The following is a 21,491-nucleotide window of genomic DNA, read 5'->3' on the forward strand; positions in this document are numbered from 1 at the left end:
ATCAAGTGTAGCCTGAAGAAGTTTGCTGCTGATATGCAGGAAGACCTGAATAGGCTGCAAGAGTGTGCTAACAAGAAACTTATGAAGTTCAGCAAGGACAAGTGAAAAGTCTTGCACCTGGGAAAACATAATCCAGGAATGCAGCACAGGCTGGGATCTACCTGGTTGAGAAGCAGCTCTGTGGAAAGGAACCTCGGTTTCCTGGTGGACAAGCTCAATACAAGTGAACAGTGGGCTGTGTGGCAAAGAAAGCCAACAGGATGCTGGGCTGCATTAACAAGGGCATCACCAGAAGAGATAAAGAAGTATTTATCCCACTCTACTCAGCACTTGTCAGACCATATCTGGAATACTGTGCTCAGCTTTGGTCCCTGCTATACAAAAAATATGTGGACAGACTGGAAAAGGTCCAGAGAAAAGCCACAAGCATGACCAAGGCACTTGTCACAAGCAATTTTAGTCCATCTTTACTGTTTTTGAATAAAGTCTAGTTTATAATTTAGTGAAGATAACACACACTCATCTCAAAGATAAAGAAAAGACAATGATAAAAAGGAGTTTTCTGTTTGTGAGATGACATTTCACAGCTTATAAATGGGACGCTGAAAGATAAAGCAGTTTGTCCAAGTTTGTAGGGGAATTTGTAACAGAGCTGAAGACTGAGACCACAGCATCTGATTGCTTTGCTGATATTTATGCTGCAAGAGTAAAAGGTCTGCCTGAAGTGACTTGGAGAAGAGGATGCATAGGAGATCTGTAGTGGAACAAACACAGGGAAAATAAATGGCAAAATAGCTTTTAAAAGTATTTATATCTTCATAAATAAGGGCAACAAGTTTCAGGTATTGATGGGCATCAGCTTTATAGAGGGGATTACTTGAGAATTCCTGAGCAATCTATATGAGTGAACACAGCTAACAGAAATAACAGATCATACAGATTGAAGAGGCTTAGTGTGTAAAGGGATTCTGCACCCAAACAAGAGGAAAAATGGAGAACCTAAGCCAAAAGTAGTTTACAGACAAGGAAAGATTGTGTATAGAAGGTTTAGGCTTTTCTACATATAGAACAAAGGAATGTGAGGAAATTAAATACAGGCTACTCCTTCTCATGCTTTACCTATAGTAACTCACATAAGTTATACTTAACACTAATATAAATGCAATACATTATGCAGCACATATATGGCTTAGGAGAGACATGAAGAAAGAAACACTCTTTCTTACATCACTAAAAAGTTTGGAGACTGTGACCAAGATTAGGAACCATGTTCTGCTAACCATAGCAAGTTAGCAACAAGGAAGACTATGACTGGTGTCAAACAGGTCTGAAAGGGCCAGTGTCATAACTCCATTAAAATCTAGAGTATAGTTTCCCTCTGAGGAAAGTATATTTCAAATGCTGGGAGGCAAAATCCAACCCCAGAATATAAATGGGAAAATCTGGTTATTTTACCCTCTCTGTGGGTATTTAAAAATGTTTGTTGGCTAAATTAGGTGAATTTATCTAAGAATCTATTGCTGCTATAAATGGTAAGGTTTTATTTAATTGCAAGACCCAAGTTACAAAACCAGCATTTACAGAACAGCAGCTGTAAAGGGCAAGGCACTCCGAGTCCAGAAAAAAACATGAGTTTTCTGAAGTCTGTCTTCAAGCAACATTATTGAAATACATATTCAGGACTTGATCCCAAAACCCTGCTTTCCAGGCGTTGGTGTAGTACAAAAGCAAAATACCCAAACTTTTAATTGGCATGTACTTTAAAGAAGATTTTCACTGCATAGACAACAAGAGACAGATACAGAGGGAAAAATGCCAGAAGGCCGGACTCCTTGACTTACTTCTGTAACACAGAAAACAGGCACAATGGAGTATTTAAAAACCACAGGAACATTCCAACAAGGACTTTCTCCTACTTGGAACTATCCTCAATCCAGCCATTGAGCTAAGTTCCATAAATCTTGACAGTGTTGTATTGTACATTTCTATGGTACCCAGATAAAGAAATCCATGCATTTTATTCAGACGAAGCCACACCACACATTTATAGGACTGTTGCAGATTTCAGAACCAGACCCAGAGGCGAATAAGTGATATGGCCCTTGATGATACTTGTGTAGCATAGCTCCACGAGCAGACCAACACATTAAGCCAGTGGCAAGAAGGATGGGAAGTTAGACAAGAGATAAGCAAATCTTTATTTCATAGATTTCCTCTGCCTTGCAGATTGAAACTGCATGCAGGAGCTAGAGTTAACTTTACAAGGCAATCCCTGTTGCACCAGGATTTTATCACTCGGTCTGTCAGACTCCAGGATATGGATTTTAATCGGATTCATGATGAGCACGGACAAAATTTATAGAGTGGAAAAGTAAAACAGCAGCTTTCGGAGTCTGAACCACTAACTTAGCTGCACCAAATTATTCAAAACCTAAATGTTTTCTTCCCCTAGGTTTAAACAGTTTTGAGGATAGGACAATCCTTGTAAATTCTCATTAAGACACAGGAGGCTCAGTCCAGCAAGGCCTGTTCCCTTATCCTGGCATTCAGTCCCTAATCCAAGGATTATTTCTTTAAACTCTACCAAAATTCTTCTTTCAGCCATCTGAACTTTTCATCTGAACTTCCTGGCCACGAAACCTGAGTTTCATGAGTCCATCAAACATGAGTCCAAACCACATGTGCTTAAGGGGAAGACAAATCCTGCCTTCTTGTGGTTTAAGCGGTTTCTCTAACCACTGCTCGCCACAGAGAAAGCTGAGCAGCCATCAACCTCCTCCCACTTTTAAAAAACAAAACCCAAACCAATTATACAAACTTTTAAAAAGCGAGGAATCCTTTTCATGTAACACCGAGGAAGCCAGCAGCACGGACAGTGAGTGTGCAAACAACGCACTGTGGAGAGCTCAGATCGTTGCTGGTTCAGCCTCTTCAGCTTTGAAATTTATGGCTATAGACCTCGTAAAGATCCCTGTGGCCATCGTTCTGCAAACTTCTTGTTCAGCTCTGATTTATAGGTTGACTAAATCCAAGCAAAACAGGGCAGTAAAAAGAATTTGTGGGAGAATTTACTGCTTCAGTTTAGGTTAGGGTTTTTAACAGTTATTTACTTTAGATAAAGATTTGTGAGTAGACAATTACCCAAGGCAGCATGAGTAGCTTTGACAGCTGAGTTCAATGCACGAGCTACCTTTAGAAAGTACTGCCTTATTTTCAGATAGAAAATGCTACAGTTAAAGCTAGAGGCCAGAGCCTCTATTTAGGATGCTAAAATTGGGGGAAAAAAAATCAAGATAATCTGCATAGAAGATAGCTTTTGAGGATAAAAGCTTACCGACAGAAGGGCGAGACAATTACTGAATACTTACATAAAGCCAGGGCTAGGACTTTTGCAGTCTCCATTGAAACTGTGCCAATTTACACCAGCTGAAAATACACCACTACAGAGTTCATTAAACTTGTATCTCACCACCGTATTGCTCCAGGATTTAACATTTGTTGATCTGAAAGACTCATTATTTTGTAATCCAAACTAGTACTTTGGATTTTAAGACTGGGTGTGAAATGTTGATGCTACCTGCATAAGGTTTTTTACCCTGCGATTAAATGCACCACCATATTCCCCACAGATCCTGGGAAGCTGCAGATATGTAGCAGGAATAGAGCAGAAGGACCCAACAGACAAACTGGAGGAGGTTACTCAGCAGTGTTTTTTACATCTTTGTTTTTGGGGCTCCTGAGCTGGGCTCTGCTGCCCCTCAGAATGAAGAGCCTTATATTGCTGCCAGGTTGAGGTTTTTGCTAAACTCATAATAAAGTCAGATGGATAATTTACACTGAGTTTTGATTGATTTTTTTCTCTTTTTCAGTCTGCAAGGGAGCAAGGAAACAATTGCAGTTCCTCATTAGAAATCACTTCTGCCTAATTCCTGCAACCATGTTGAAAAAGCTGAAATTCAAGATGCTCAATCTCAAACACAAGCCCTGTTGATCAGATGCTCCAGTCACAAGACATATATCCAGCAGGGTGAGCAAAACTTTGCATTTTCCTTGTGGCTGGTGCTCGAGCAGTTATGAACTAGGAAGTAATTGTCTAAATAATCTGCAATACTCAAACATTTGTTGCTTTTAGGCCACTGACACAAAAAGGTTTGGCATTACAATTTAGCAGCCTTTACAAAGCAATCAGGGAAAGGAATTAATCCTTAGCCCTAGAAATGGCCTTGAATTTCCTTGTTTCTAGTCGTTGCCTTTCTCCATTCCTTCTTTGTCTCCTTAGACCAGTGCCTAGCATTCTCCTGTTGCTGCCACAGTGCCATAGAAAAGCCACAGACATAGCTTGTAGGCACAGAAATAAAAGCTGTAAAATCTTCTAGGATTACAACATTAAGCATTTTATACATTAGTGTATGTTAGTGTTATGCATCAAACATATGTTACTGACGACACGGAAGCTCACAGAAGTTATACTGAAATTAGCCTCAATATTTTGCAGGTTATTGTCGTGACAATATACATTTGCCGAGCAGACAGTCCCAGTACTTTGGGAACAGTGTAGTCTAGCAAGTACATTCGCACATCATGCTTGAAGATTCACAGACACGCAAACACTTTATTGGCAGATATTTAATACCACAGGCGTAGTTAAGGTTACAATATAGCTATACACACAGACTGAGTTTTTATCCACTTTCTAAAGGAATTTTTCCACTGTAGATTTCACATGTGGGCCAAATCCAGAAATACCACGATGATACACTTAGGGAGATTTTGGAGACTTGGAATATAGTAAGACCAGCACATAAATATTAAGCCTGCATTTATAAAATACAGGTAATGATAAACCATTGCAGTAAACTCTTCTAGTCCTAAACTCTTTTATTCTTTCCAAGACATTTAAAAAATATATTTCAAGTCAGAGTAATTAAAGGTTGAATATTCTCTGTCGTATTTTTCTCTCCACTTTTAAAAGAAGCTAACCTGTAAGTTGGATGAGATCTTTTTGCTGCACTTCTTGTCCCTCGTTGATCTCAGCAAGTGCTGCAGGAATTCCACGTTTGTATTACCTGGATTTACATTTTGTCTTCTGCGTTACTGAAGTACATCTCTTCTCCCTGAGGCAAAACCCAATGTGATGCATCAAAAGCAATGCCACTGCTGTCACCACTGCAGTGTTACAGTGATGTTCTTCCTTCAACATCACACAACAGTTCAGGCAGGGGACTAAAGGGGGCTGTACAACTATTCTGACCTTGAGGAAAATTCCTCCCAAACTCTTGGAGTTCACAGTTAAAAGTTCAAGCTGATATATTTTTTTCTCTGTCAGTTAACTATGCAAAGTATCTTTGATCACCTGCTATAGAGATTAATACATTAATGACAACCATATTTCTTTGCAGATGTCAAACTGGTTTTCAAGTATTTATGATACACGCAATATTGCTCAGTCTCAGAAGTCAGAAACTTGTACTACTATAGGATAACAAGCTATTAATTTCCACTTGGGGAAGGCTCTGTGGTGCTGAAGCAGAGAGGAAAAAGAAACAGAACAAATCATGCTTTTCAAACAAAAAAAGTTTGATCTCACTGGAAATCTTTTAGCCTTTCATACATATTATGAGTTAGTATTTTTTCTAGGCTTTTCTGTCACTATATACAATATATTATTCAGGTAAAGGCTGCTCATTTTGGCAAGCTGAAATGCAATATTGAAAAGGTTAGAGACTTCTGACTTTGCCATCCCTATTAGCTTACTATCTGAGTGCAAAACTTATGTTATAAATAATGCATAATTTAATTCCTCCACATTTTTTAAAAAAACCCAACGTACTATAAAATAACAGGAGGGAAGAGACACACATTTCCGTAAATACATCCAACTACTGTAAACTACATAATCAATAACTTTTGTAATACACCAAGCTGAATAAATGATAGTTAATGAATAATTTAATGAGTTCTGCCAATTTCTACTCCAGAACTGACCAGAGAGAGTTTAGATTTTCTCCATCACTTTTGTTCTACAAAATTTCTTCTAAATAATTTTTATGGACAATTATTGGTCTTTAGAGCGTTTGTGAGAACTTCACTGTGTCTATGATTAAATTTGAGCTCTTTCAGATAGTTTTAATTGGCTAGATCAATCAAATAGCATAATTTCCTTTTCTCCACATAATTCTACAGACAAAGCATCTTTTTTCTAAATTGAAATCCATCACCTAATCAGAGTGATGATTGCTGATTTATGTGATTTGTGTATCCGATTTGGAATAATGTTTAAGGACATGTTAATCTCTAAACTAGCTAGTTTCTTTCCTGAATAAAGATAGGTATAATATTAGCTTTAATGAGTCTCTGAATTAGTTTTTTTTTTTTTAAGTCATTAGAAAGTTACAGTGTTAATTCACTGCTCCCATCTGTCCTTAAAAAAAAAAAGTGTCTTGGTGCAAACTGGCATTGATCATTGGTTCAATGTAATATATGCATAACTGAAGCTTCTGGTGGATACACACATATCTAATTCTGCCATCCAATTACAGCACCTATAATAACTTCTTCCTTAATATTCATGGTAGTATAGACAGTTTTTAAGAATGTAATGGTCTTCATGCCTGTTCATAGAGTGCTAAATCCCTTTTAAATCCAATCAAGGCCTCTAATGACAGAGGCTCAGCAGCCGAGAAGCCAGCTGAGGATTGCTTGTTGCCATGTTACTTTTTCATCAAGTAGTCTTACAGACCTCTCTAAGAGATACCTCGACAATCTAGTCCAAAATGCAACTATATGACAGGTTGAAAGACTGAAAGATAACATAAAACTCAGCTTTTATCATTATTAGTAAGAGGAAATAATTTTACATCATAGAGCACAATGGAAATTCAATTTCTTAAGCAGTACTGGGTCATGGGTTGAGGAGGATGCTTCAGGAAAGTAAATAACAAAACTTACATATAAAATCTGAAATTCTCCAAGATGAATATTTAGAAAATGTAGCAGTGAATATCTGAAGATATTCATCTGTATGGATACTGCAATGACATCTTTTTAGAGAAGGACATATTTGTTTATATTATCAGTATATATTTCACAAAAACGTGCCACAATTCAACTGGTGAATTAAAACAAAAGTTACATTTCTAAAACTAGGCAGGTTTTGGCCAGCTATCGTGGTACTTCTAATGTTACTTTCCCCAGATTTACCATTAATAAATCAAGAGTATTTGGAGAACATAGAATTAATAGTGATAAGGAAGGCAAGTTTTTGTTTGATGTTGGAAATCCTGTGCTTTTTAATTCAATGACTTTATGAGTCAACATTGAAGACAAAATTCAGAACAGAGCTAAACAGCAGTAGGATGCTAAGTATTCTCCTTTTATGTAAGGATTCTGTTAAGGTCAGCAATGATGAAAAATTCTTCAAAGTGTTGCTTCAGTGTGATAGACAGAGAGAAATGATGCAGCAATTGGACTTTGTTGGCAGCCCCAGCAATGTGATGGCCCTTGAGACTGAACTAAGATAGTAGATATATATATACGTATACACACACATACACACATGTGTGTTTGCATTACTTTGCAAGTTTCTTGAAGCCAAAGTCCACCTCAATTTGTGGGCCAGCACAGGCCAGCTTGCAATACCCCTCTTTGATCTGTGAGAAGGATGAATATTTCTTGATCTGTGACCCTGGATATTTTACCAAATATAGCACTCATATTCAAGATATTTACAGATTCTTTTCTCAGTTCTACAGAACATGAACAAGTCAAGTGATGTTAACAATATTACATAGGTATAAAACTGTATAAATAAAACAGTGCCAAAAAGGAATAAAGATAATTTTGAGTGTGGTCCCTCTTGAAAAATTCTATTATATTTAAATTTAAAGTCTTATTGGTAATAGAAATATATAGATGGCTGTTGCCCATTGTCAATAGCTAAGAAAATTACTCAGATGTGTACATTAATAGGATCTCCATTTTAGTTGACTTTGGAAAATTGTCTCTTTGCTCCTTTCAGCTTACATTTTACTGCGTTAGTATATCAAGTGTTGCTTATCTGCTATATGTTTGTTATTGTTTCCAATGATGTGTGAAATTGGAGACTGACTGAAATTTCTTCAGTCAACTTCCACTGTTGGAGGATCAAAATATTGACAACCTGATTTTAAAATTGTAACTCAATCTTTCTTTGTGCCTTATGGTTGTCATTTAAATTTTACTTCAGGATTATGTTATACCATTTACGGCTTTTCTTTGGTAATACATTGACTGAAGTTGCCTTTGGACCCTGTTCACTAACACTGACTGAAAATTCTTAGATTTAATGTTTTCCAGCTTAAAGTTTTTCACTGAAAAGGGCCCCGTCTCTAAATCTAAACTTTCTGCAGATTTATCCGTTTTTTTTTAAATGAACTTTTGCAGGACACAAAACTTATACTCCAGTATTTTGTTTAGTTAAAAAAAAAATCCTATTTCTGTCTTCCAGGAATGAAAATGAAATTATTCAATTATTCATTTCAAAGCAGCTCTTCCTTCTACAGCTTGTAAAGTACATTTCAGTGGAAGAGAGGAAAAAAATGGAATATATTTATTGAACTGAAGCAATGGAAAGAAATTAGTATCACAGGGAGGAGTTTTTGTTTGTTTATTTTATGCCCATTTCAGAGCAGACGTAATTTTTCAACAAGCTTTGCTGTTCACGCACCAGATGGCTTTATTTTTCCCATACTTTGTTTTCCTCACATACATTTTCACTGCAAGTATTTTGCAAATGGAAGCAGGATGAGTATGTTTTTTATTAATCTGCAAGATATTCAAACTACACACAAAATTTGGTGAACCAGATGATTCAATGTATATTCTGAGCAGGAACAGCCAGATTATGCCTATTCAGTAACTATCATAGCTTCAAACTGCTTGCCAATTAAATACTTTTGAGAGAATTAAGTTCAAGTAATAAATTAAAAGTAGGTATCAGTATCTTATTGAATTCCGAGAGTAATTCCCCATTTAGCGGGTACTTGATTTTTTCAGAACTGTTTTCATTCTCAACCTTTATAAAGGTTGAGAAACCGTTTGAAAATATCAGCAAGAAAGCAAATACTCTTAAGGTCTTGCAGGTATTCTTAGTATTCGTAATACATAAAGTATGGAGAACCATCAAATATACATGCATCCATTCATCTATACTGCGTTTATTTGAAATCTATTAAATCTCATTTTGAATCAAAGGAGAGAGGAACACAGTCTATATAGAGCAGTAGCCCTCATCTAGGAAAAATTTTTCTAAGAGATAGCCTATTAGTTTTTAAAATACCTCGCAGCCTTTATTTTTCTCATCTCAGCAAATTAAATGCTGAATTGCAACTTTTCTCTCTAGAGAGGGTGCTCATTAAAAAAAAAATCTTCTGAAATGCAGTAGATTACTGAAGGTAGGATGAAGTTGGGATGCTACAGTACCCAACCTACACAGCTTTTTTTTTTTTTTTTTTTTAATCCTTGAGGGGCTGAAATGTGTTTCCTTGTTTCCAAAAAAACGAACGCTTTTAAAGAGAACGCTTCCTTGTTCTCTCACACACCTTTCCTTCCTTTCTCTTTTCTGCACCTTTGAACTAAACTTTCTGTGTGTGCAGATTCCTCTTATTCTGACAGGGAATCTCCATCCTACAGCCACAAGAGCTACCAATCTCTCAGATTAAAGTGATACTGGGGAATTCATGAGCCCCACTCCAAAAAGACCCTACAAAACCAAATGGATAAAAGCAGATCTAGCAATAAAAATCAATACAACCCTAAGCAATGGGGGAAAAAAAACCAAAGGGAAGCAAAACCAAAATGCATCTGTGCTGCTTTTTTGGGAGTGATCTTAGAGAAAGAAAGGCTCAGTGGCGGCTCTTCAGGATTGTCACCATACTGCTGTGAGGGTGGTTGAATGGAAGAGCCAGGTATGGATGGAGTGGCTGAGGGCATCTTACCTCACACTCTTTCAGTTTTAGGATTTCAGAATCTAGAGCAGGGAGACTGGATTTCCAACATCAGTAAATATATCCAGTTTTCTGTAGGCAGTTTGACAAATCTACTTTAACCAATTAGATTTTCAACAGTACTTAGGACAACTTCCTAGCTCCAAAGTGAAAATATCAGATGCTCACATGATTCTTTTCTCCTTACAAGGCTGAAGCTTTCAGAGATCACATCCCTCTGCTGCTTCTATTATTCCATCGTCTTCTGAGACTTCAAGAGATATGATTATTTTAATTTCAATTGCATTCCTAACAGATCATTTGTTCTGAAGATTTGTTCCTCGGACCACTGGGGAGGGAAACCAAGGAAATATCTTTGCCATTTTTCCAAGCTATGTTTATCACAGTCTGATCAGTACTTTTATGAGCCATCAAAAATTATCCTCTTGATTAAGGTAAAATATTCCTGCTCTACACTTTAAATTTTTTTATAAATCCTACTTGCAGGATATGTTTCAGGATAGATTTTTGCAGCAGAAGTTACTATTAGCACGACATATTGGAAGCCCAAATTACTTTCATAACACATGCTTGGACATCTCCAGACAAAAATTCTACTTCTCTCTGTGTGGTTGTTACACTAGAACTAAATAACTTCTAATTCTTTAGTAATGAAGACATGGGCTTTAAACTGATTACAAGTCAGTTTTGTTCCTTTACATCTATTATCTTCACATTAATATAATTATGATTATGTCAAGGCCTAGTCATGGACCTAAGGCCCACTATATCTCACATGAAAGAGCAGGATTGTTTTTTAACACTGAAGAACAAAGAGCGTTCAGCAGAAGGAAATATTATAATTGCTCATCTAATCCCCAAATCCACCCCCCTGCATTAGCCTCTGCCTTTGCAGAAACGTTATATACCGCTCTTGATCTTCTCTAGCCTCTTTGTCAAATGACTACTGCAAAAGAGCTCTCTCCTTACTTTTTCATTTGAATATAGAGGTTTATTATAGGCCCACAAACTATAAAGCTAGTTGTAAACAAAGCCTCACATAAAGGAGATCAGTTAGAGCAACGTAGTGGCAACTGATTTCTAGAAAAGCTTCAGGGTAGCAACACAATCTTGTGAAAATACTCCCTAACTCCCAAAATGAAGACAGCTTTCCCAGAAATCTCCATTAGTGTCAGCAAAATTTCGTATGCTTCAATTTTCTGTGCCTTGAAGGATTGTTTTCGGTCTTCTATCCACCCAAAATGGTCTCAGCCATTTGAGGTGCAGGTTTTTACAGACACAGGTATCTCTGCTGTAAGCCAGTTGACTGGTCTTTGTACAAAACAAGCCCTGACCTTTGACAGAGCCTTTTTAGCACTACTTCAGCTTAGACTGAATTAAGATAAGATGTGGCATCTCCCATCCCGCTACTGGATACAGGCTTGTCCTTATAGCATTGTCACATCATTTCATTATGGAACCAGGGAATCGGGTAGTTTTGATGGAGGAGACTCAGAACTTGCTGCCTCAGCATTTGTGACCCTATTTGGCATAAATAAGAGAGAAACTGACTTTATTGAGAGCACTTCATGCCAGAATTGTCACAAGTGCTAACGTTTAACTATCTGATTACATTATTAAGAATTTACTCTATTTTGGAACCACAGTTTGACACTCTCGGAAGATATATAACCTTCATTAACTGGCAGAGAAAAGCAGAAACTGAGCTTGCAAATGAAATTTAATTTGTCACTGATATGTTAATATAGTAGCAAATATATAAATCGTGTCATCTGCCTGCCTGCTCTAGGACTTCAAGAAGGTATAGCTTTTTAATGCATGGTGGCCATTTTTTGCTTTAGTCTTCCCTTGGTCTGTGGAACAGGAGTTTGTTGCTGTAGTATCCAATTCACATCAGCATAAAAGAGCATTCATACAGTATGAAGAAATAGAAGGAGAGCTGATTTAAAAAAAAATAAAAATCACAAAAGCAGAATGGGCCTTGCAAATATTATTATTGCTATATCAGCAAGGGTATTTACACACTGAGCATACAAAAACACCATAGTGCATCAAATACTTCCCTGTGCCTTGAAAGCCCAGTAAAGAGGGATCTCTTTTGCTCCAATTTTTAATTTCTCTGATTTCCAGGTTTTTTTTTTGTTTTGAACAGATATTGTGCAAGACTACATCACAGGACAAAGGTGTGCCTCAAATCTTGTTTTAATTTTGTGGTCACTCTTTTTCGTGTGTTCTCCACCACACAGAACTCATTTCCCCTGCCGGGTGTTGGAGATTGCCTGTCTATAATGAGGCTCAGTCTTCAAAATGTCAAACATAATGAAAAAGAAAAAAACCATAACAAAAGCAGCTGTAGGGACTTGAGAGGGCCTTCTGGTCAAACTTCAGCAAGTCTGCCAGTTCTCCAGCTACAAAGATAAATAGGATCTCTGCCTACATCAGAAGGGCAATTCAACACTACCAGGATGTGAATAACCCAAGCTGACAGCACGTACACAGTGGAGAAGGCTGTGTCTCTAGGTTACTGTCACTCACGTAAAATGAACAATGCCAGTTTGTCAGACTTGGCACCAAAATACGTAAGAGCCTGAACTGTGAAAATTATGCTGCAAAAGGGCATGCACTTCTGTTTGGGCATTACAGACTATCTATGTATAAAAAAAGGAATAAAACCCCAGAGTTCTCACAAATAAGAACATGGAAATTTTCTTCCTCTACCTTCCTATTACTTCCTTCCTCTCTCCATGGACACACACCAGAGGCAGTTCAAAAGAAACACATACACCTGCTCCTTTTCAGGTATTAGGCTTCACTCCCACGGGACAAAGCAGCCCAGTGAGCTCAAAACTAGAGCAGGTGAGGGGAAGCCAGGAGGTACCAGCTGTCCGTATGCCCTCTACTTTAGCTTCAGGACTGTTAGCCCGCACCCTGGGCTTCCTGAAGGAAGCTGGAAAACAGGCTATCTAGAGCAGTATTTACAGGTACATAAGGATATTTAGGACAGAAAATGAATGGATAATATTGCCTTGTTTTAGACATTAAGAGCTTGACAATTAACATTGTCAGTATGTCAGCTGACTGCATAACCTCCCACTTTCTCAGTTCTACAGAACATGAACAAGTCCTGTGTAAAGTCTTACACTTCTTAGTCTTAGCAAGCAGTTTTGAGGAGGGTTGAAACAAACAATTTTTCTTTCCACTGTTTCATTCAAACATGCATGCTACGAACTTGAATGCAAATGGGAAGTAAATTGTTCATTATTCAACATGTGTATGTTCAGGACAGAATGCTGAAGATTATCCAACAATATAGCTACCTTTGAATACTCATGAGCATCTTGTCCCCTCTAGTACAGAACATAGTGCCATGCTATTTAATATGTAATAATTAATTTGCTAAGACATAAATGACTACTGAGTGGAATAAAAGGCCTTTGAGGGAGAAGATGCTGAAAAGCTTCCAGTTGCAAGACTCTTCACGTGTGAGTATGGAAGTGACTCTGGTTGGTGACAGTGACTCAGGAGGATGAAAACACAGTGAACACAACAAAACACAGGCTGACAGAAGAGAAGCCCAGTGCTTAATAGAATGTGACGCACTCTTGATTGATTTCAGTGCTCTTTTCACAAATGATTTATTTTAGTTTTATACTGATCATCAATAGATTTAGCTTGACCAGAAAAGCATTATTTATATTAATCGTCATGAAGGAGGATTTTTTACAAAGGAAAGATAGTTTTTATATATAATCCATCATTTGCAGTTAGTCCCGTGTCTTTGTCTTTTGTGGATATAATTAGTGGTAAACTGCAAGAAAAGCCTCCTCTTACATCCCCCAGCATCAGCTACAAATGCTCAGCAGCACCAACTTGCTAACTCTTTGTTAGCTACCTTACTGCTAACTAGTTGCTTCTTGAAAGTTAATACCTGCTTATGCATTAGCAAAGGCAAACAGTGTCTTGAACTCACTTTCAAGTACCTTGGGCAGACTTTACAGGAAAAATAGTTTAACTGGAAATTGATAAAGAACCATTGATGCAAAAACTCCCTTTAAAGCCAGTGTCCATTAACTCTGTGTAAAATATTCCTTTTTCAGTCCTGATGCCCCTATACTCAGTTAATGGCCTCGGTCGATGATTCGTAAGACATCAAACTGTGATAACATTTCCTTCTCTCTAGTTAAAAAAGAAAAAAAAAAAAAAAAAAAAAAAGAGGAGTTGCGTGGATGAGTAGGACTAGCACACATGGTAAGTGCCAAAACCGCTCTAGGGAAAGAAAATCATCTTACTGTTTGTTTAATTTTGAAAAGAAAAGAATTGCAGAAGTCCAGAGCTCCAGAATGATTCACTTTAACAACGCCCTTGCTCACTCAAATAAGGAAAAAGGGAAAAAAGAAAGAAAATGAAATCTAATATCACAGAAAAAGGGGAAAAAATCTGAACATGTCAATTACATCGGTGTTAAAATTGTTACTGTTTTACCTGCAGTCAAATAATAATTGACATCTTATTTGGTCTAAACAGAAGTTGAAAAGATGCTGTGGGAGAGAGAGAGAGATAATCATTATTTTTGGCCACAGCGCTCTTCTGTAGCCTTGCTGTAAGTGTCTTCCATCACCGAATTGAATAGACAAAGACTGTAGAGCACAGTATGGATGGAAATCCTGCCACATCCACATGAAAGGAGCATTCCCCTGTACAGAGCAGTGGCACATATGAACACAACCAAAGTACTGGCAGCCACACAACGGATCTCAGGACAGTGCAAGATACCTGTTGCTGCTGAACTCTATCATTTAAATGGAAAGATAATGTGAAAAACTAATGCTACTGAGCACATGAGAGATTGATTTCTGAATTCAGTGGGGCCAAGATTTCATGGCATTTTTCCTAGTACAAAGTAAATGTGCTCATAGCCCTAGCACTTTCTGTGTATGCTGATAATTTTCTGGGTACTCTGATATTTCAAACACCATTTCTGGAACCACTTACAGCTGAGATAGTTCAGATGACAATAAAACTACACCCATTCATGCCAGCTGAAGAACTACTCCCATAAACAACATCAAGCTAGATTACATCTTACAGTGAATTATATATTCAGTGGATAAATTAAAAATATTAAGAATATAATGGTGATTTTTTTCAATAATTAAAATTACATGAAGAATATTTTTGCCACCATCACTTGCATTTGTTCCTGGAACAAGTAAACAGAGAACATTTGAACCTCCATTAAGGAGTAAAATGAGAGACTAAAAAGCTTTTCATGCCATAGCACAGGAGTTTCAAGCAGTTTTCTAATATTAAAAATTACTCAGTTTAATATGCAAGGTTTGCCTCCCAGTAATTAAGCCTACAGAGACTCACAGTAGCTTCTAATGCATATGAGGCTAGCAACGGAAAAAAAAATTGAAAGATAAAAGGTCATTTTACTCTTTATGAGATATACTGTAGTTTATTAATAATGTCAAAGGTGAGCAAGTTCAGGTAATATCACTCTAGTAATAGTCAAAAGTCTCTACTTTACAGAGCTGGAAACCTTACTTTAACATAACACACTTTTGGAATATGTTTGTAATTTCAGTGATAACAGCTAACTCTTCAGATGATTCCCAGTGTCTTCAGGTAATCTTAAACATTAGCCTATCAAAGACTTTCCTGCGTGAAGTGTCAATGTATTCATCTCAGTATGGTTTTACCTGAATCTAGTTCAATGGCTTTAATTTCATTTAGCAGTTTATGCTAATAGATGGTAACATTCAGAAGTGAACAAATTTGTTACTTCTAGGAAAGGAAAAAAAAGTATTTAAAATGGAGAAAAACATTAAGCAGGAATATAACTTTCATGTTTGAAAATAGCTATTTCCATGTGGAAATAACTATTTGCATAGTGTTTGTATGCAAATTTTTTAAAGGTTCTCAGAGAAGAATGAGGTTCAGGTTGAAATAGGTAAAAAACTTAGAAAAGACTCCTTTTTTTCAAAGGCATATTTCTTTTTTTTTTTCATGCGTATGAATCAACAGAACTGTGTGCACAAAAAGCAACTGTTTGTGGCTTTTCAAACTGGCCTTTAGGTTTTAGAAGCTAGCCTTCACATTCATAATCTTCCTGCTGTAAGGGGTATCTCTGCTGCTCAAGAGTGTTAAAACAATATAAATGACAGTGACAGTAAGAGGAACAGCACAAAAGTTGAACTGAAAAAATGGCTCAGAGATAGCTTTTCAAGACTTCAGGTTTCCAAATGGATGTGATTTTCTTTTTTTTTAATCTCTGAGACAACCTAGTAGTTGTTCATACTCAATAAAGACAGTCCAAAGGGCTTCACTGCTCTTGTACATGGTGAAATGTTACCACACTTCTAAAGACCAAAACTAATTTCTTTCATGTCCTACAATCTCAATGAAGAAAGAAAGTGGAAATGAGAAGCTATTTTATATGTATCACACACATCACATGAATACCAACACTGGCAATTTCACTGGCAACACTGAAATTTCAGATTGGAAAGCCTGCAGAATTCTTATACCTACTTCAAATACAAATGGTTAAATTAAACTCCCAGCTTCCAGTGACTGTAACTCCATCTCAAATAAAAGCTGTAGTACTCTCATGGCAAACTTTTCCAATAGTCAGCTAGCTGTCTTCTTACTACACAACATAAGAGTTTCACCTTGGGAATAGGTTTGCTTGCTTCAATCTCTAGACAGGCCTTTGCTTGTTAGACAAAGGAACACTCTAGTAAGTGTCATCTCCCACTAAGAAAGGTGCTTCTATGTTGAGGTTAAGCTACCTCTCAATCCAGTCTTTGATAACATACTCCGAGATTATTTCAATTAATTTCTAGATAAATATTTTCTGTTTTAGCAAGAAATATCCTGACTACTGCTTGTAGTTCACATTTTCTTCCTGTATTTTTTAATGAAAATTCATTCACCTACAGTTGTCTTTATTGTAATTGGCTGTAGAGTGTGTTGGCATCACACAATCAACAGCAACAACAAGAAAATTGAATACATTTGTTTTGACTTGTGTTTTGAAATACTCTGGGATAAATGCAGCAGACATTTGGGGCTCATCTGCAGCAGGTGGGGAATGCCACATTGAAGAACATAACAGATGTTCAGTTACATACAACCACGGATGAGGAAAAAAGAATATTGTATTTGTATCATTTTAATTTAATGTTTTCACATAATTTCTGCATTATGTTTCAAGACAGGCAAGGATTTTCTGAATAAAAGCTTCTTTTTTCTGTCTTCTGAAATATATCTTTGTTACTGTTTAGTGAAAAACAATGTTTCCTCTGTGGAATTCCTTAGTTAGAAATTCCTTATACATTTAATTCTAATATTTGTCTTTACCTATTGCACACAAACAACAATTAAAAGGATTATTTGATAGAGCATTTTTTGGAAAAGATTTACTAAATCTGTAAATGACAGTGTTCTGTGAGCTGTATGGTTCCCTTATTATTTTAATAGCAACGCATAAGGCCTAGTTTTACCAAAAATACACCTGGCAAGTCACGTAGCCTCCCATACTGGTTGAACGGACACATGAAATACAAATGCTGGAGATAGTAAGTGATTTAACATTGGACCTACACTGAAGATGCAATTCTGCTTTATATTTGCAAAACTGAGGCAATGAAATATGAAAGGAGTGTACTTAGAAAAGCTTGATGAAGAATAAATGTTTCAAAATTTAGCTCTGTGTGTAAACACCAGTATTTAAAGCTAAACATTTCCAACACTAATTTAATCTACATTTCAGGTAGCTCATTTCCTTGGTGCAATTTGATTAGGTCTTAAACGCACCAGAAATGCTGCAGGTGACAATTTTTGAGTGTTTGTGTGACCTTTACCAGGTAAAGTATACCTAAGAGTAGTTTTCTGTAGCCAAACACTGCGCACAAGCTAGGTTGATAAGAAAAGCTGGTCAGCATTCCATAATGAAAAATCCTGCCCTGGTGTACTTTTTTATTACTAATTTTTTCTGGAACAGCAGGAACATGCCTGACAGCAGCTACTTTGGCCTTTGCAAGAGGATTTTCTGTGTGCACAGTATAAATTTGGTAAACTGTCCTGTTTTGTTGTTGCAATATTTGTTTGCGGGAAGAAAGGATGGTTTAGCCTATGTGAGACTGAGGAAGAGAATTACTATTCAGGCAGGAAAACAGAGAAGTTGCTCAGAAAACCTGAACAATTTTATATCTATCTTTCTCTGCAACTGTGTCTGCATTTAAGTGCCTTCATCCCATAATGGTAATTAATTTCCTGACCTACTCAGCTGAATAGGGAAAGAGAAGAAACACGTTTCAAGACAGTGAGAGTGTAAGTAGAGATGTAACGGAATGGGGGAAAATGCTATGAAAGTTTTAAATTCTGAGTGAAACTTATAAAATATCAATCTTTATTGTCAATACAACAAAGAAAGATAATTCAAGAAACCATGCAACATGGGGGAAAACCCAACTTCTTGTATCTAGCAACAATAACATTAAAAATTACTTCTCATTCACCAGGTGGGGAGCAAGTGCTGCCTGATGAGATACCTGCTACGTACTGTTCCCTCAGCAACACCAAATTCCTGTATTCTCCATACGTCTTTCACATCCCATCCTCAGTCATGCCTTGGTGATTTGGAGAGGTGATTATGTTGCATTCCTGTTATTCTAAGTAAGAGAATCAATACTAATTCACTTAGCTTTACTTTATAAGTGGCTAAAGAGACATAACATCAAGTTCCAAAGAGGGAGAACACTTCCTGGCTGTGTAAGAATATTGGTAAGAATTGAGTCAAGGTAACAACCCAGCAATATCTGTTTGCTAAAGTAAATTAATTATTAATCATGAAGTTGCTTATTTTAAAATGTTTGACGATTTTAAAATAAATGAAAAATACATCCTGGAGAGCAACATCAATAACAGACCTGCTTAAGTCGTGTGAGAAAGTAAATTTTGTAATCTGAAACAGATGGGGAAGAGAAGTTAATTCAGAACAGAACTATCTCAAATTCTGAAGAAGTTTAAACCCACTTTGTAAACTGGGATTTTCTCTATTCAGCACTTGAACTTAAACTTTGGGCTCAGACATACTGCTATAGAATAAAGATGTTACAGAGAGAAAAATACAGGAAAATTCCTTTAATGACAGTGAGTTGGACTTTGACGCACTATACATATAGACAGGTAACAAATCAGTTGACTTGTGAAATACACTTGACAGGTTACACATTTCAGATCAAAGGATCATGGCTGGATGCAATAATACTCTGTAATTGTAGAAATATTTATTTTACTTCCTGAAGATCCCCAGGGGCAAAACACTTAATACTGAATAACCTTTCCTGGAAACTCTTTGTAGCTGGTGTAAGAGTCACCAAGAGGGACAACCTGAACCACGGGAGAAGGTAATATCCTTTATCTGAGTTAGGGACTACTCTGTTTCTAAATCTATCAGGAACTCATCAGTTTGCTCCTCTGCAGAGAAAATTCTTTTAACGTGAATATCCTCTAAAAGCAAATTCCTCTGCTGCTACAGCCAGCGAGACCAGCATTTGGTCCCAAAAGAACTACAAACTGATCCAAGCCATGATTTTCAGGCTGTTTCGTTTAGCTTTAAGCAACACCTTGGTTGCTGTACTGTCCATTCCTCTCCCCCAGCCCCAAGTTTTTCTACAATATGATTTCTTCAAACCGCATCACTTCTAGTTTTGTCAAGGACTGAGTCTTTTATACAGAGGTTTCAGTTTGCCTAAGCTATTGAGTTCTCTAGGATAAGAAATCAATAATCATTTAATATTTGAACAGTTTACAAACGACAACTAAACTTTAGTTGTGAAAGCAGTGTTCCAACTACAGAGAAGTTTTGAAAAGCAAGAGGATAGAACTGACAAGCCACTAGCAGCGTGTTTTATGCTTATCACTATTTGAGGACTAAGTATCCTGCTTACAGGATAAATACTATTCATGATGCCTTCCAATGTTTACTTTTTTCCCCCACACTGAGTGCATCCTAATTTGGTTTGGATGAGGTAAATATGATTTGGGGCAGATAATCAATATATGACTTTAAGAGAAAGATAACTCAGAAGTCAAACAAAACAAATGCTTCAATTACCTCTTCCAGTAAAGCAGGTATTTTGGATCAATTAATACTCAGCAAGTGATCCATATCTGTTTTGTTCTCTCAGGATACATTTTTGCTGTGGGCAGCTCCTAAGAAGATCTTTCATGACTCTGCTGAGACAGAGCACTTATGAGAATTTATCTGTTAATTGTCTAGTTAACAGCAAGACGTTGTGGACAGGTTGGGAGTTGAACACTAAGAAATCATATGGTACTACATAGTAGAATCTGTAGTTAGAGAGACTACATTCAATTTGCCTTCATACAGATACATTCTTTGCTCTCAGAGGTACCACTAGCAGAAAAGTAAGCTCAAAGTGCAGGTCAAGCAGGAAAAAGAGCTCAATCAAACCCCTATACTGACCCCAAATTAAAGGCCTTCCTCTGCATCTACATATATGAGTTGAAATACAGTGATGCAAACAAGTGGTTTCCAAACACATTTCACTTGCCTTTAGAAGCTGAGAAAACAACCCTGTAGGAACAGCTTAAATAAGTATAAATACATATAAAATTCCTGCATGAAATCTTTATGACAATGGACAAATTTGGCAGAATAGATACCTTTTCACATAGATATCAGAAGCCTTAAAAGCAAAACAATCCCTACTGTTTTATAAGCAGTGTGAATACTTTAACAGCAAACATATTCTTAAGTTGAAGGGAAATCAATATGTTATTTATTTCAAGCCTTGAAGAGGTAAAAAACCTGAAACACGGATTGCGTGGAGATAAAAAGCGTGGGTCCTTGTAATCCTCAGCTTGCCTTTTTATCCTAAGAAAATGTACTTATTTGTTGCAAATAGCTGGCTGCTCCATGAACATCACTAATCTGTTGACCGTGTGAATAATCAGTAATGTCTGCACTCGCAAGCAATGCCGTTTCCCTGAAAACTCATTACGAATGATTTTTGTCATCTACCAGTGCAATGAAGATATTGCTGCAACACAATGTACTAATCAATTGGCATTGTCCTTTCTTGAGTGATAATTTTATTTATTTTCCTGTAGTTTCCTCATGGCAAAACACAATTGAATTGGGAGTAAAAAAAAACCCAATCAACTATGATTCCTTAATGATTTCAACACGTCTCCCCAGCTTGCTCTTTCTGTAATTTCTCACTACCTAGCTACTTGAGAGTGAGCTACCCAAAGCATGTTGTCTAAGATGCACTCTGTTTTAGTATTTGCCTATGAAAAAACCTTTAATTCTTAAGAACTCTTGTTTTTTAAAATGGCTTGATGACTTTGAGCAAGTATTTGTCAGCTGTGAGTAGCTCCAGAATTGAATATGTTGCTTATGATCTGCAGAGGATTGGGCGCTCCCTGCTGACTCCACAATAGAATCAGAAGCCTTCTGCTCATACAGACTGT

At 36.9% G+C, this 21,491-nt stretch overlaps 1 long non-coding RNA gene across 1 annotated transcript in view; it reads left to right on the forward strand.

Annotated features, from left to right (window-relative positions):
- LOC128851875 (uncharacterized) overlaps window positions 1–19,033 on the forward strand; it is a 31,564-nt gene extending 12,531 nt beyond the window's left edge. Inside the window, exons 3-4 of the long non-coding RNA XR_008449409.1 lie at window positions 3,870–4,027; window positions 18,512–19,033. This is a non-coding gene — a long non-coding RNA (uncharacterized LOC128851875). The remainder of the gene's footprint in view (window positions 1–3,869; window positions 4,028–18,511) is intronic.
- Window positions 19,034–21,491: the final 2,458 nt, after the last annotated feature.

Source organism: Cuculus canorus, chromosome 3 (assembly GCF_017976375.1).
Source record: "Cuculus canorus isolate bCucCan1 chromosome 3, bCucCan1.pri, whole genome shotgun sequence".
In the NCBI taxonomy this organism is placed as follows: Eukaryota; Metazoa; Chordata; class Aves; order Cuculiformes; family Cuculidae; genus Cuculus; species Cuculus canorus.